Source organism: Falco biarmicus, chromosome 7 (assembly GCF_023638135.1).
Source record: "Falco biarmicus isolate bFalBia1 chromosome 7, bFalBia1.pri, whole genome shotgun sequence".
Taxonomy (NCBI): domain Eukaryota; kingdom Metazoa; phylum Chordata; class Aves; order Falconiformes; family Falconidae; genus Falco; species Falco biarmicus.
In genome coordinates, this window is record NC_079294.1 from 531,288 (window position 1) to 548,191 (window position 16,904).

Sequence of the window (16,904 nt, forward strand, 5' to 3'; positions counted from 1 at the left end):
AAATTAATCCCCTGACATGAGGAGGAAAGCGGTCTCTCCCGCAAAAGCCTCTGTAAGTAGAGTTGTTCAAAGACAATTAACAGCTAATGACCTAATCGCCTGTGGAGCAGTGTATTGGTGTGACTCTCCAGCCAACTTGTCACGCCAGCCGGGAGGCCAGTTCTTTTCTGCTGGGGTTGCTGGAGCCACTGAGCTCACCTGGGACCTCGGGGCAGGCACCTGAGCAACTTCTCACAGCACAAGCAGCAGGGAACCCACTGTCACCTGGTGCAGTCCCCAGCACTGGCTGGAAAAACCACTCCTGGCACACTATGGCCTCATCGCACAGGGAGAACGTGGTTGTTCTGCTCCCAGGCTGCAAGGGGACGTGGTGACCTGGTCAGGAGTGGGGAGCACTCGGATTTTGAGTGGAGGATACAAGCTTGGGGGAGTACAGTCGAGATGCTGGAGGGCTGGGCTGCTATTCAGGGGACACAGCAGAACTGCATGCAGCCGAGGGATGGAAAATGCAAAAACCTGTATTTGGGATGAAAGAATCCCTGGCAGTACAGGCTGGTGGGCACGAAAGCCTTTCTACAGAAGAGGAGCTTAGGGGCTGGAGCACAGCACATACAGGGAGATGCTGGGATATAAATGGCTTTGCACAGCCTTGAGAAGGAAAGACGAAGGCTGGTATCACTTGGTCTTACTTTTCGTGTTGAGTGCACACCTGATCAAACTTTGACACTGGTCTTGCTTTGAGCACTGTGTTTGCTCAGATGATCTCCAGAGGTCTCTTCCAAAGTTATTCTAGGATTTTATCTTCTCCAGCAGCCCAATTCCATTTCACATGTTCCCCAAATTTCTCATATTATTTCCTATACATCTGTGCATATATATAGGCAGATGGTAGAAAGACAGGCATTAGAGGAACTCAACCTTTAAGAACGTTCCCAATGAGGAATTCATTATGACATATCGCTGAACACTTAAAGCAAAAAAAAAAATAAAAGAGCAAAAAGACAGGAACCTCAGAGTATTTAAAAAGAAATCTGAATGAAAGTGGGGGCGACCTAATTAGAATAAAACACTGCTTATATTCAAAGATCATCAGCCTGAAATTTCAAACTGGCTTTCAAAAGTTCATAACGAAATGGAAGAGATGACTGATGCCTTTGGCTGACATGGGAAATCTTACCAGCTTTTGATCTCTGCGCACACGCAATCCAGTTATTCAGAATTGTACTTTCTTGTGTAGTTTGAAATAAAGCTTTCGTAACGCTTCCCATCCCTTTGTTGCAAATCAGGACTGAAACATTCAATTGATGAAGTTCAGCATAAAATCCGTATCAAGCAGGATTCAACATACGCTGGATCACTCAATAGAACAGTTGGCAAGGACATTGTCAAGAGATGCTACACACGACTGGGTACTTGTTTTGGTGGTGACGACTAGATCTGGAAATCCCAGAGGGAAGCTGTACAGGGATTTACAAGTTCCTGCCTATGTATTTCCACAGTGAAAAGAAGCAGCCTGCTTGAATAGCATCCTGGAAGCCTGCTTCAACAGCCTTGCCAGGCTTTGGTAGAAGCCTTTTGGACCTTTGCATTTCCCAGGAGAAAGAGCAAAGAGCCTTCTCTTGACCCCTGTCTTCCTGGGGAAGAAACCGAAGCAACTCAGGTGCACTAAGGCAGGCAGCAGGTCTTTGCTGCATTCTGGACCTCAGCTCCTACACCAAAACCTCTGGGACCAAGTAACACGGAGCTAACTACCAGCCAGCTGAACTGGTTTCCTTGCAAGTGCAGTTTCCAAAACGCATTACCCTCTCCAGTTCAGCAAACTGGAAAACCAGTGACTGTCTTCTCAGACCAAGAGGAACAGTACAGGCTGTCCACGACACAGCACACATCAGGCGCTTGACCAGGAGACTGCTGAAATGCCACGTGCTTGTGGCCTCCCAGGGAATGGGTATATTTGGCCAATAGGGCCACATAACCATTTCAGAAGGTACTGAAGATCAAGGAGGTTGCTGGTAGCTACTACAGCATGCTGAGCACTTTCCAGGAGATCTGAGAGAGACAAAGCTCTAGAAAAGGCTCCCAACCCACGCACCAGGTATTTGCTGCACCTTTTGCCTGTGCGCCCATTGGCATTCTGCTTTGGGGCTAAAGTGCAGGTTTGAAGCCACTGCCAGCTCATCTCCACTTAAGAGCTCATTCTAATGAAGAATATTGGATCCCAGGGACCAGATCAAACCTACTGGAAAACCAGGTTCTGGACCCCACAGGGTTTTTGTCAGGGTCTCAATACCAATTGCTTTGATCTATCATCTCTGATTGCACTTGCTACTATAGACAAACTGCTGATAAAGCTGACGATAAATTCTTAAATGTCCCTTCCACCAGCTCAGAGCTTGCCCATTTCTTAACACTGCCTTTGGTCTTCAGGAGCTGAGCTCCTAGAGCTGTTGTCTGCCACGCAGGATCTTATACAGCCCAAGGGCAGTCCAGCTGCCTTCCTACATTTGCTCGTTCAATCTAATAGAATCAGTCATGCATGACTGTGCACTGAAGACACTGTTGCACTACAAAACTCCACTCTGCAGCTTGCAGAGTTTTAGCAGAGGTTGTGCCATGCTTCAAACACTATAATCAACAGCAAAACCCACGTGCCTTGCCCATTTCCAGCCACGGCAGCAGTACAGCAGCTCACATGCTCTGGCTCCTTTTTGTCGCTGTTTACCAACTGTATTATTACACAACAGTGTTTTGCGCAAAAAGAGATGAGCTCCCTACCTCTGAGTGCTGATGCAGTAGCGGGCCGCCCCGTTACCGATGTTGCGAACCAGCAGTGTTTTCTGGGTGCTGTACTTGACTGGACAGGCTGAGAAATTCACCTGGTCGGGGAAGTCCAGGATAGCTCGGGCACCTGTAGCTCGGAGAGGCACAACAAACTTCTCCCTTTCTGTGATGCAGATGAGCTCGTGGAAATAATCCTGCAGGGAAAGAAACAATCTCAGCACAATGCTTTTAGTACTTTCCCCGTGGCAGAAGGAAAACTGCTGTTTTCTATGACTGTAGCAGTATCATTCAGTAACACAACAGTACTTTTTACCTTCATGAGCTTTCATTCCAGTAGCATGACTTGCACAGGGTTGTTAACTTGCAAAGAAGAAACAACCCCATTGATTCACCTGCTTTTGCAGCAAGCTGGCAGCACCACAATTATCTGATGCTTTGATTCTGAGACACCAGAACAGTCTCTTCATGCAAGGGATCACAGCACTAACGCAACCTGCTTCGATCACCACTGCAGACTATTGGAAGCACCACTGAGAACCCAGCTGTGCCACAGCACTAACTCCAGTGCCAGCAACGCGGCGACCTTGTTGAAGCTTGGCAGGGGATGCTCAGGTACACTTTCAAAAGGACTTCACCACATGCATAGTCAACGGTCAGTCTTTGGTGAAATACTTCACAAGCTGGACACGGTAATTGCGGCAGTGTCAGGGCAGTGTAGGGTACGGCTGTATTTCCTGCCCCTTCTCACAGCGTTACAGGGCCAAGGCTGGGGACACGCACCCTTCAAAAGCCACCTGATCCATCTCCCCACACCAGAGCTGGCTCAGCTCCAGACCCAAACTGTTTTTGCGAGAGGTTTCACAAGTACCTAAAAGCGCTGCCCTCAGCAGCCTATGCCACCTCTGCGCTAGAATTAAAGGGTGTTAGTTCTTCCTGTGTCTGAACTCCGTTTCCCTTTACATCTCACCCCAGCCTCAGGGGACACAGGAGACAGCTCTGGCTGATGCCTTAATCACACCCCTTTGTAAGGTCTGTTCTAGAGGAGTAAGTGACGGCGTGCCTGGTTAGCACACCCACCCCAGGCAGGCAGCATTGGGAGCTGCACACGGGGGACACTCAGACACCCCACCAGAGCAAAGCCGGCTGTGCAGTCCCAGCCACTGCCTTCTGCAGAACAGAGCCAGGCAATCCCCCCCGCGCCCCGGCTGTCTGGCGTTTAGCAGCAGGAAGGCAAATCAAATTACCAAAATCATGTTACTGTAGAGATGAGCAGAGCAGTCTCCAGATGTATGGCGTGGCATCGCTGCGCTGGAACTATCACCTTGCCCCCACTGAAACCAGCGGTAAAACTGCTGCCATAGGGCCAGGAGCCATTACCCCCAGCAGCGCTCTTATTGATGAGCTGATAAAAGCTCTGCTTCTCGTCACTCACTGGCTGCCCTGATTTTTTCCTCAGTGCTTTTAATTAATTTGATATTTTTATCATTGTTGAAGCAGCAAGCGCTTTAGGATTTTAATGATTTAGGAATTGCATACAGCAGCAAACTCCCTTCAGCAGAACCGATCCAGACTCCCCCACAGCTGGGATTTCCTGCTCCTGTCCCCATCCCCTCCTGGAAGGGCCCTAAGGCAGCCAGCCCAGGCACAGACACGTACCTATTGCTCTAACACAAGCGCTGACAGCCAGCGCCTCACCCAGCACCTCGCCTACCACCTGCTCAGCTGGGGTTTAAGCTTGTCAATACAGATGCTGCCCCATCCAAGAAAAAAAGGAATAATCTCTTTTTCTAGACATCTCAAATATTCACCCTAGAAACTGCAGAAGGGCTTTTGCTTTTCCTATTTGGAAGGTAAAATACTAGGAAGGGAACTGCAGCAAGCAACCTGCATGATTTAATACCGCATTTCAGGAAAGCGTTACATCTTCAGCAAGTCGTTCTGAATTGGCAATTTTGTACTCAATCTTGCAGCCTAAGCCCTCTAAAATAAAAGCTATGGGCAGCCCATATGAATTTAAAGCACCTGTTATCTGGGTACTTCACGTCCTGCACTGTTTCGATCCTCAGAAACTCATTAGCAAATGAAGAATGTTATTTGCTTTTGTTGTTGTTCTTTTGGCCACACTACTGTAACAAAGGCATTGCAAAGCCAGTTGAAAGCTACCTGCCTTATTAAGTCTTGTCATGCCATATTTACTTAGCTCCCTCTTTCAGGTGCCAGGTAGGCAGAGGAGGATGCAAGTTCAGATCAGCAGGAGGATAAAGAAAAAAGGAACTTCAACAACTGGAGCTACTTGGAGCAAGTAAAAGGAAGTAATTGTCATTGCTAAGGAGCAAATGGATCAACAGCAATGCAATTAAGAGCCCAAGAAATAAATCCCCCCCAAAAGCAAGCACAGGCAGCCTTCCCAGCTCCGTTGCTGGTGAGGGGCGCTGGGACCACCTGCACAGCAATGCACAAGGGATTTCTCCAGGGACCTGAGGGCAAGGCTAAAGCAACAAGGATTTGGTTTCACAGAGACAACCACGACCTTGAGAGAGAAAGATGCCTCTCGTCATTCACGCAGATGCACATTATACTCCAGATGCCTCTCGTCATTCACGCAGATGCACATTATGCTCCAAGCCCCCTCTCCAGGGACACCGTGGGACATGGCATCCCGTGCAAGGCTTGACTCAGCACTTCAGAGTGGGCTGACCCTTCAGCCACGCTCTACCACCCCACCAAAGTGGGACCTTGCACCAAGCTGAATGCAGCATCAGCCCAAACAGGGGGAAACCCAAGGCAAGAGGGGTGCTAGGCAGAAGCTGGCTGTTTGTGCCACTGTGAACCTATGGTCCCTTAAGCTTTTGAAAGCTGAATTGCCCTCCCTTGGGGGCCACAGGTTGCAAAGTCTCTACTGCAGCACTGCCTCGTGTTACCAGGGCGCTAACTCTGCTACGCACTTGCTTGCAGCCTAGGGGCACAGTTGAGACCAGTTCAAAATGTTGTTCTACTTTGCAACTGCAAACCCTTAGCAGACTGTTTAAGACGAGGTTTCTAAATAAACGTGCCTGGATGACAGAGGGGTTGCATCCCATCTATGCATTAAAGTTTGCTGTGTTTAGACACAGCTTCAGGCTATAGGTTTTCATGAAAATACGACTTCATCCTGCATACAACTCCCCTCTCAATTTCAAGGAAGATACAGACAGTTGTACGATGGTTCCCCTTCTCGTGCTCCCCTGTGACAAGCAGTAAATTACAAGCTCTGGCCTTCCAGGTATCACCACTGGCACCTGAACTGGCACCCACTGAGACTGAAGCAGCTGCTCGTCTTGGGTGTTGTTTCAGGCTCTTTGTAAACTCAGGCTAACAGTAATTACTGTCACAGCAATATCAACCCTAACTGCCCAGAACCCCAAACTCAGATGTCAGTTTCCCTGCATAACCTATCCCAAATGCTTCACTGAAGTCCTTGCAGCAGCCAACTTGCAAAGAAAAGATCCTTGTAGCATGAGGTAACACGGCAAGCCAAGCAGGGAAAGCTCCCGCTGAAACCCTGATATCAGAAAGGCTGGAAAATAAGGGCCGTGACAACAGAGGAGAGACCTGAGGATGAAGGTCCGTTCGCAGCAGAGGGGGTGCCCCTGCGCCTGCCCCCCTCGGCCGCCGGTTCGCAGGAGTCTTTGAAATGAGTCACTTGGCTTCAGGTTCCTGTGGCGCCGTGCCATTTGCCTTGGTCCTCTGCCCCTTTCCTCCTCACAAGAGTCATCTTAAAAGTATTCTTGGAATAGCTTCTGTGCACAGCAAAACATCTAACAGGGCTGGGCTGAATTTTAAAGGACTTCATTTCAGTAACGCAATAACTCACTGTCCTATTTCAGAGTAATCAATGTGCATTAATTCAGTCTCCACTGAGCATCAGCAATGAATTTCACAAACCTCACAGACTGAACTTGCATTGCCTGAAAACAGTGCACTGCTACAGTGAAAAGAGCAAGAGGACAACACAGAATAAGCTGTGCTATGTTTTTATGTGCTTCTTACTTCCTTCTTCCTTTACAATAAACTATTAATAAGCCTGAAGGACGCACAAATGGAAGTATTTCTGTCTGTTGTTTATCTGCCAGTCAGTGCCACAATGGTTTCCAATTCAGCAGAGGCCGTCAGACCATAATGCAAGAACGCACGGGAACAGGGGCTGGCACGAGAACATCCGCACTGTACAACTGGAGCCATAAAACAGAAACGTGCAAATCAGAAGCAGCAAGAGTAACAAACTGGAAATGTTGCCCAGCAGAAAAATTAGCAGTTCATTTATAACACAAGTGCCAATAAACCAAAAGGCACACCAGCTATTTCTTTTCTGACAGTCCAAGCACGTGGCACATTCCCAAATGACTGCGAGACAGTAGGAAACTGCTCATTTTCCAAGAAAGGGCTATGTGGCATTTCAGCCACTAACAACTCACATGGCCCTATTACTTAGGGCTGAGGCACAATTTTACTCCTTTCAATCAGGACTGACTTCACTGAAGTCAGACTTACTCCAGGGAAGAACAGATTCAAAGCAAGAGAATGACATAAACCAACTCCTCATCAGGAAGACCCAGACCCCAGTTCACTGGGTTATCCACAGTCCCTGTGGATCATGCAGTATCAGAGATGTAGGGGTTATTCAAAGGTAGCACTCCTGAGCCTTCCACAACTAACACATAGATATTCTGCAGGCAAGCAACTGCAAGCCCAACACAGGTGGCTTTACAGAACCATTTCCCAAAGCCTGCCTCTTGGCTAAGGGCTTTTCAAGGTGCTCTGCACATCCTGACCATGCTACTGATGCATTTCTAGCTGAGTGACAGCACTCCAGCACTTTGCTGACTCACACTCCATCAAGTATGAGACAAAAAGTCCGATTTGTACAACATTCTGGTTCTGCTGTAGAGTCCCCATGTGCTCCTCACCAAGCAGCCCACATCCCTCTCCCAATGCCCTGCAAGGAGCACAAAACCCAGGTCGGCAGAAACCGCCAGGGTGTCGCTCAAGCTGTGCGGAGGACCTCGCTGGCACAGCTCCCTAATGCCACACACTCACCAGTTCAAGGGCAAGACAAGGGACAAAGTACTGGACATGAGTGCTCCTAGGAGTTATCTCACCCTACTTCTGTTTGGGGTGATGTTCATGTGTTGCTCTGCTGCTTCTCTGTAGTTGAAGAGCAGCTCTTTGCCCCTCATGGGAACCAATTTACTTCCATCCCAAAAATGAATGCTCATGAATACTAATAAATCACATTTTAAAGGAAGCAGTGTCCTCTGCAAAGCCTACCTTGGTGAGATTAAGCTCTTATGTCACTTGGGCAGTATGGAGAACTGCCCTAGGCCAACATCATTTTAACCTTCCATACGAATGACGTAAAATAATTTCTCAGTCCCTCCCCAAAGCAACAGATCATTTCACAAGCATGGGGAGCCAGGCACCACAGGGCATTTCCTCTCTAGTTTGCTACAGCCATGCTGTTTGAGGATAGGACAGGGTGTTAAACTACATCTAAGCAGCAAACAGAAGATGAGAGACTAGCTGTGCCCAAAGGGAGCCTGCACCTCTGGCCTGGTGCAGAAACACCAGCTGGCTCAGAGCAACCCCCTCACCTTGCATCACCCACAAAGTCACGCAAAGAACTGTGCCAAGAGGCAGCAGAGTGCTGATGCAAAGAGTCAGCCTGTCTGTCTGTGTTCCCCTGCAGGGCTTCCTCCCTTCCATGCCAGGTACTAAACCCTTTTGCGTTAACAAGCCTCCAGATAACACCGTCGCCCCTTCACATCACAGCACAGTGCCAGACTTGCCAGGGCCACAGCACCGATGTTCCAACCTCCAAGCAAAAGCATGGCACACGGGGCAGGGAATAGGTGCCAGCTGACACAGCAACCACAGCCCCATGCACGCAGGCACAGCCACACCAGCGTGACTGCCCAAAGGCTCCAGGCTAACACTCTGCCTGCAGATTCTACCTGCCCCTTCATTCCTGTGTGCGCTCCAGATGCCTCAGTCCTCTGCAGCACACCAGCCTCCTGCTGGTTAAAGACATCTGGAGCTCAGCGTGTCTGTGCCAGGCTGGCTCCCTGCCACGAGCACAGCGCATCTTCTCCCCTAGAATCACAGCTGGAGCACAGGTGGGCAAGTATCCTCAGGGGCAGCACAGCGGCAAGGCTGGAACACAGAGGGTATGAAAAAGCATCACCTTCGCTCCAGCCCAGGCTGAGGCAGGGAACTGGTTGCCAGATGGAAAAGGGGAAAGCTCTCTGGATCTAGCCATTCCCCTAGCGTTTTCCATCATAATTAAGCCCCTAACATTGAGTAGAGAGGTGTGATGGCTAAACACCTTATCAGCACCCCTCCCTGCCATTTTCCTACTGTCCCACGTGCACCTTCCCCTGAAAACGCTCAGGAAAGCACAGGGAGGGAACGCACAGCTCGTCAGTCCCTGCTGCGGTGGCATTGCATGGTGCTGCCAGCCAGGATGTGACCAGCTGCAGGCTGCCTGACCACAGCCTAGAGCAAACCTCGCAGCACGGCACGGGCTATAACCGGTGTGCAAGAAAAGTGCCGGCTTCAGACAGAGCGTTCCGCTGTCTCACTACTGCGTCCAACACGATACGCATTCAAGAAGCGACTCCAGTTTTCAAAGGTGGTGGTCCTCACTCTGATCAGGCTCAGCTTTGGGTCCTCCAAACAACAGGTTTGTATTTATGCAAACAGGCTTTTGTATTTATAATTATCAGAGCAAACCCGTAATTATGCAGCAATGGTCAGATACTAGAAACCAACACCATGAGAGGCCACCCCACCACACAGTGCACTCTTATCCCTGAAGCCAACAGACATGGCATTAAATGTTCCAGCACTGAAGGATAATCACAGTCTGAAGCATAGAAGAGCCTCCAGCCTATGACAGCATCATCTTCACCACAGGAAAAGTTTCCCCCAGCTGTAGATCCAGTGCAATGCCACTGAAACCAGGACAGTGCCTCAAAACCCACAGCAGATGCCCTGTTCTGAACCCAGCCCCGCAGGATCACCTCCCACTGAAGGCACACATCTCTCGGGACCTCCAGTCTCACCTTGTTCTCATCAGGGGAGAAAACGATGCGGAAAGTCGCAAGCATGCCAGGCAGTACCTTGCGGCACACAGCATGGTGGCTGATCAGCTTGAAATAAGGTGAGCTCTCCAAGATGACCTTCACCAGCCAAGGAACCTGCAGAAAAGAGAGGAAAGTATGATCTTGCCGCTTGTGGAAACAGGAGGAGAAGAGACCTGGTGATACCACCTTCACAAAGCACTTTTAGCTCTGGAGGTACATGCACATAACACATAAGAGTGAACATTAATCCCTTCTGCCTGGGCTAAACAGCTCGAGGCCAGAGGTAGCAGGGCAATGAAGGAAGGGCACTTTACTCTGAACATGCTGTGGCTCTCCAAAGGGGAAGCAGAGCATCACGTTGTCTCAGGAAAACCTGAGCAGAACCCAACTAAGCTTAGCAGGAGCCTGAAGGGGCACCTAAAGGCCTCCCGGTGCTGCTGCTAAATCAGCCTGCTTCCACTGCTGTTTCAAAACACCTTTCCTGAAGCGCTGTTACCACTAATAATAACTTACTCCAGCATAAAGTGGAGAAGACCCCACCCCGAGCTCTGACAGCCCGTTCAGCTCTCTGTGCAGCTCACCCAGAGGCAGAGGTGCCCTGTGGAAACTGAGATTAACCATGGAGCCACCAGGACGCGGTGCACACTCGAGGGAAAGCACGAGGGCAGGGAAGAACTGTACAGCCCTCAACATTCCCATCCGTGCAGGGCTTCCACGGGGAAAGGTGCTGACTAGAAAAGCTCCTTTCAGTGAGGTACTACCAACACACAGCCAAAACCAGGGGGAGAAACCTCAGCATGGGAAGATTTCCACCGTCTTGCAAAATAAAGGCAGTGAGACCTTTTATTCTGGATGCGCTGTGCTGCAGCAGGTGACTGGCTATGCTGTGCACCGCGCGGATGACACTGCTCTCCAGTTCCAGCACAGAGTTAAACTTCCACATCCCAGCACTTACCTTGTCCACGTTCCTCAGAATCAGTGGCACTTCATAGACCTCATCGGGGACGTAGTTCTGAAATACCACCTCTGATGGGAAAGGCTGGAACAAGCTCTGTTCCGGGGCAACTGCCGAGAACTGGAGATGCAAAAGAGAGCAGAGAGTTTCAGCCGCGGGGAGAAAGACTCATCAGTGAGAGAATACAACACTGGCCTCCAGTGAAGGACAGTCCCTTGGTGAGTACGCCTGCCCAGCTCACGCTAGGGGAACAGAAGCTCACCCACCTGTGTTCTGAGCAGATCAAAAGTTTCTGGGCCACACTGAGCAGGCTCAAGCGAGCAGCTCTTTTAGCAGGTGTTTCTCCAGGTCTCCTTCTCCAACAGGCAAGGCAGCACTTACCTCCGGCAGAGCCCTGGGCTAACACAGTCACACAGCTCCAGAGCACTCACTGCAAGATCTGTAAGCACTCGTGGAGCAAGGGAAAGCCAAGAATTTACAGGAGACCCCATGGGAAACAATTTGGGGATCATCTTTACTTTGAGACACAGAGACGGAGCCCTACACATCCTCAAATCTCTTTTTTGACACACAGCCCAGAAACCAGGAAGAAGAGAAGACAGGCCAAAAAGGAACACCGCTGTTAAGAAAGCGACAGATGAGGTGGTAAGTTCCAGGTACTTTCCCAGCATCACTGGGCAATTTGAGTAAGGCTGGACTTGGCATCTCCTTTTCCCACAAGCTTTAAATGGATGCTTCGTTATATTCTATTATTGCCATTTTATTTAATACCACTACAGAAGCAGGTGTGAAAACATACAGAAACAGCAAATGCTTACAGCGCCGAGGCGTTACTTTGAGAAAACTCCTCCCTGCTCTGCCTCCCCCCTTCCAGCTGAACTCTTCACACTCACAAGACACAGGCACGTCTCCTGCTTCTCCACAGGAGTCAGGGTCGTGCTGAAGCCAGCAGCCACAGCACACGGCCAGTTCTGTGTGTGCTCATCCGAGGCGTTCCCAACCTCACACGCTGTCTAGGGCAATCCTTAACCAATTTGCTACAGGTCTCTTGCTGGCAGTTTTCCACTCAACAGCCTACCTCAGTCATCTACCCCTTTGGAACGTGTGTTATACTAAGCAGATCTGTAAGAAAAGCAGCTTTAAACACACGTGTAAATAAACATTGATCCAGATAAAGCACACCCACTCCCCTCTGCCCAGGGCCATTCCCCTGTGTACCTGGCAGCCTGAAAAATCTAACACCCTGTACGGGTCCCACTCGATGTTCCAACCCAAAGCATTCATGCAATTGCTTTAGCTACACCTTGAGTAGTTACCGTAGGCCCTCAGCCCTCAAAGACCAACGCAGCCACCACTGAGGGCATCCTATGACCCCAAGCGTTTGATAGAGACTACACCAAACCAAACGCTGGCTATTTCAGCAGGAAGGTGGGAAATTGCAAGCTTGCATCCTTGTGGCCCGCCCCAGCCTTCCCCCAGTATCGTGCTTTAGCCACAGTAGCTCATCTCCAGCAAAAGCCACCAACTTCAACAGAGGTTGTTTATATGGGCTTAGCGCAGGTCAGGACTTCAACATCTCACTGGGGAAAAATGTTTCACCTTTCCCCCAGCAGAAGGAACTCCACACCGGCAGCAGTTTGAAACAACAACAGGACTTAGTCACCAAGGCATTTAGATAAGCTGGAGGCAAGCCTGTCACAAGCACGCGCTCTCTTCAAATGTCACATCAAACAGCAAGGAAAAGGGCAAGAAAAGGCTACCTTATGATGGGAGGCTTCGCTCATGTCTAGAATCTGGATAATCTGGGGTCGCCGCATCTCCTGAGTGCTGGCCAGCCTCTGCTTGGTGGTAAGAGACATCTCCTTCAGGAAGGCAGAGGGAGTCAGCTGAAATGCAAAACACCAGCAAGAGCTACAGAACTGCCTTTATTCAGAAAGGCTTTTCTTCTTCAAGAGCCACCGATGAATAATTTGTGATCATAGCCGCTAGGATAGTCCTGGAAGTTCCATAATTACCTGTTGAAATATTTACCATTAGTAAATTAATGATAGAGAGCGCAATACACATGCTCCAAACAAGTAGCTTTGTCCCGTTAGCTTCTCCTTCGTGATTTGATGTGACATGTTGGGGGATTTTGCTCTTCGGGCATTTGTTTCCTTTCCAGTTTGGCCGGAGTGAGCCAGTGACCTTTGGAAAAGGTTGGGAGGAGTTACCAGAAATCCCTTAACTCCATCCTTGTACAACGCTCACAACCACCACACATGTGGAGATGTCTGCTGGGTGAGTCAGGAAAGCAGAAAATAAGTGTTGTGCCAAGACTGAGGTGGAGAGGAATGGCTCCAAGTTTTAGTTATCTCTTTTGAATTAGCACTTGTTTTCTCTGTTTGGGCCTCCGAGACTCCTCCACAGCAGTATGCAAAGGTATCTCCTCAACAGAGGTTCAGCACCAGGTCATCTTCAGCCAAGTGAGCTCTGGTCAGCAAAAGGGCCATCTGAGGATGGGGAGGAGGAATTGCCCTGACTCCGCTGCTGTCTGCAGCGCTGGATCTGTGCTCCACATGGGATACGGGACAGAACAACTGTTTTGGAACCTGTTCCATCTAGGACCAGCCATACCTCTCGAAACCTTCAGGCAGAGTTTGAGCAGCCCACCACATGCGCAGCTGCCTGGAGGGCAGGTATGGTCAGAGCAGCGCTGGCAAGCATCCCGACGTGACAAAACGTTACTGCCCACACAAAGGGGACGGAAAGAAGCACACGCTCACGCTTCAGCTATTCCGGTGCAATGCCCGGTACGTTCATTTAAACTGGCTCCAGTGGCACATCCAGACACAACGCTGGACTTTCCCTGAAGCAGCACACAGTCCATCCCCTACTGCACCATGGTCACCACCTCCGACAGAAGCATGGCAGCAGAGAGACGGGGAGGTGGTGTCCAGCTTCACAGTGCTGCCAGACAACAGGAGGGGCAGGTAGAGGAAGGACGCGGGGGCAGTTTCCAGCCTTACACAGCTCCTACCTGGCCGCAGCAGGTACTTACAGTTGCAGGCTTCTCTGTCCCTCTGGCTAGCTTCAGATTACGAGGCACTACCACTTGGCTCGGGAATCTACCAGCCATCCTGGAGGACCCCGTGAACCAGCGGGGCTTTCCAGTGGCCATGCCTCAGTTGACCTGCAAGGAACAGCAACGGGACTTGGAAAATCCAGCATCCCCTTCCATGGCAGACCCAAAGGAGACAGCTGTGTCTCCGGGCTGTGGCATCCTTCATAACTGGGGAGCAGCCGGCATCCCCACCCTGTTTCATAATTAGACCATATTTCAGTGGCAGAGTTAAGACTGATAGAAGTAAAAGCCCAGAACAAACACTCCAAAACAGCCTTTTGCTGTGGGCTCAGTCCCACAAGCCACAAACACACATCAAAGACTGCTGGCACTTCTCATCTTCTCCCCCTCTTCCATGTATTTTGGAACTATTTGCTGGAATTATTATCCAAATCTCTATTAATACCCAAACTGTCCTTTATTACTCTTTAAAAGTTTTTTGGTGGGAACAAAGGATAAATGTCACTTCACTGCTTCATTTTGCAAAAACAGCTGACCCGATGTGACTTTGTGCCTGACCCTACTAAGTGCTCAGAGTATTATGAACAACCTTAAACCCAGGGATCGCTGCTGCCCCAAGCATCAAAATCAGACTGCTCTCCTACTTTGCAAACCAAACGCCCATCCTTTGTGCAAGGAGGTTGGTGATGTTTTTAACTAAGGGACCATAGAGTTCAATACTCTGATTAACAACTATGGTTTCTCAAAGCTAATTTGGTTAGGTTACAAAAATTATCCAGCAAATATGACTCCTTCCAGGCATGAAATTACCATGCCCAAGAGCCTTTCTCCATGGAGAATGAGGGCCTTGTTTTTCACTTACTAACACCCAAACTCTAGGCTCCCTACAGGCATTAAAAGCTGTAGCAGCAGAAATAAAAGCATGAAACCATTAAAGTCGCATGAGCAATTAGCTCAAATATAAATACAACATATGTGAAAGCTTGGCCACTTCAGGCTATCCTAATGGCAGTTCCTCTCAAGCATCCTTATCCTGCAGGCAGCATGGCTTAACAGGTCCATGGGCCATCCTTCTTCTATCACCAGCCTGCTGACAACCTCCCCATCTGTGTCTCAAAAAGTGGGTGTGCAAGAAAGGGAAAGAAAACTCCCCCAGAAAGTGGGTCTCAAGCACCGACAAAAGTCAAAGGTGAGTATGTACAGCATTTACTAAGCACTACTTTGGACGAGAAATCATTTCCCCTCCCTTTCTGGCTAACTGGGCCAAGGAACAGATGGATGTCCCCACCTCTTTTTTTCTGGGACTTGAAAGACCAGTGGCCTCAAACCCAGCTCTACCCTAAAATTATTTTACATCCTGACGATAAGTAAAAAATCACAGATCCTACCACCTCCTGCTTCCTCCTGTTCCGCATCATTTTTCTTCATGTGGACTTGCTGTACAGCCAGACACCATTCTGTGCAAAGACCACCATTCCCTTCCCCTCAAGTTTGACCCACATCCTGCAAGCAAGGCAATACTTTCAGCTCATTACTCCCGAAACAGCTACAGCATTGCGCATGTTCACGGTACCAGGCCCTTCATAGTTTCAGGGAACAACAGGGTTGCCATTTCCTTTTGTCCTTGCCAGAAACATGAGAGAACAGCACGGTCCTACGGACACAAGGGCATGCTGCAGCTGGAGCTCGGATTGAAAGCTAGAAATAACTATTAGTTAAGAGAGAAATCTAATGGGGATGATACAACACTAATCTGGGTATCAGTGCTTTATTACTGGGTCTTGAGAGTAACTGGATTATTTGTTCCAATTTTCTAACTATAATTTCACTTCACTTGAAACTAATCCTGCTCATCATGCCCACACCAGTTATTTCCAGAGGGCTTCCAGTCTGTATGCCCCCATACCAGTCCAGCAGCTTCCCCTACCGTCTAGCCCCAGAGTCAGGTACTTCCAGAGCCCCACTTCCCTGGAGCCTGCAGGGATCAGCCTCCTGCATTAGGAGGAAAGCAGCAGAACTAAGAAAGCAGCCACATTCTCCTGCAGGGGCAGGACAAAACAGCAACCGCAACACAGCCCACCTCCAGCCACCACCCCTGGCTGCTGTGCAGAGAGCTCCATCTTCCCCACCTCAGAGAGCCCTTTACCCCCCCCCCCCCCCAGAAATTAAGGACAGACTGCAACTGCCCCTCTGCTCCAGGCTCAGGGCACAGATGGCTTGGGCACCTCGACTGTGGGTTCAGAGCATGAACACCCCAAGCCTGGACAGGGGAACTAGCTGCGCCAGGACACAACAGCTACCATCACCTCAGAAAAGCAATGAGGAAATATACCCAGGGCTGGGGTACAATTCCTGACGTGTCTCAGGAAACCCAGATGTGCCAGAGCAGGGTGCCAAGCTCCAGCCTCCTCCCCCACACTCCCTTTACTCCAGTACCTACTACTACGTACTGCTGTGCTTTTGTGCTGTGCCTCACATGGCTGCCAGGGCAGGGTGAGAAGCAGCAAGAGAATTCCTTCCTGGCACCTTCTCCAGGGGAGCCGTGCTGCACTTTGCCAAGGTGAGGTTTTTTGGCTCTGCATGATTTCAAATGTGAGGGGTCTGTTTTCTCACCACAGAAAGCAGGGAGCAGAAATTTTGTGCTGAACCTCATATGGCTGCCAGAGCACGGTGAGAAGCAGCAAAAGAATTCCTTCCTGGCATCTTCTCCAGGGGAGCAGCGCTGCGCTTTCCCAAGGTGATTTTTTTGTTCTGTGAATGATTCCAAGTATGAGAGGTCAAATTTCTCAGAACAGAATGCATGGAGCAGAACTTTTGTGCTGTTCCTCTCATGGCTGCCAGGGCACGGTGGGAAACAGCAAGAGAATTCCTACCTGGAATCTTCTCACCATGTCCTTGCAGCCATGTCAGGCACAGCAGAAAAGTTCAGCACCCTTCTCTCTGTGGTAAGAAATTGGACGCCTATACATTGGCAATCATGCAG

General features: G+C 49.6%; 1 pseudogene; it reads right to left on the reverse strand.

The window, feature by feature from the left end:
* Positions 1–14,024, reverse strand: part of LOC130152375 (hydrocephalus-inducing protein homolog) — a 48,522-nt pseudogene extending 34,498 nt beyond the window's left edge.
* Positions 14,025–16,904: the final 2,880 nt, after the last annotated feature.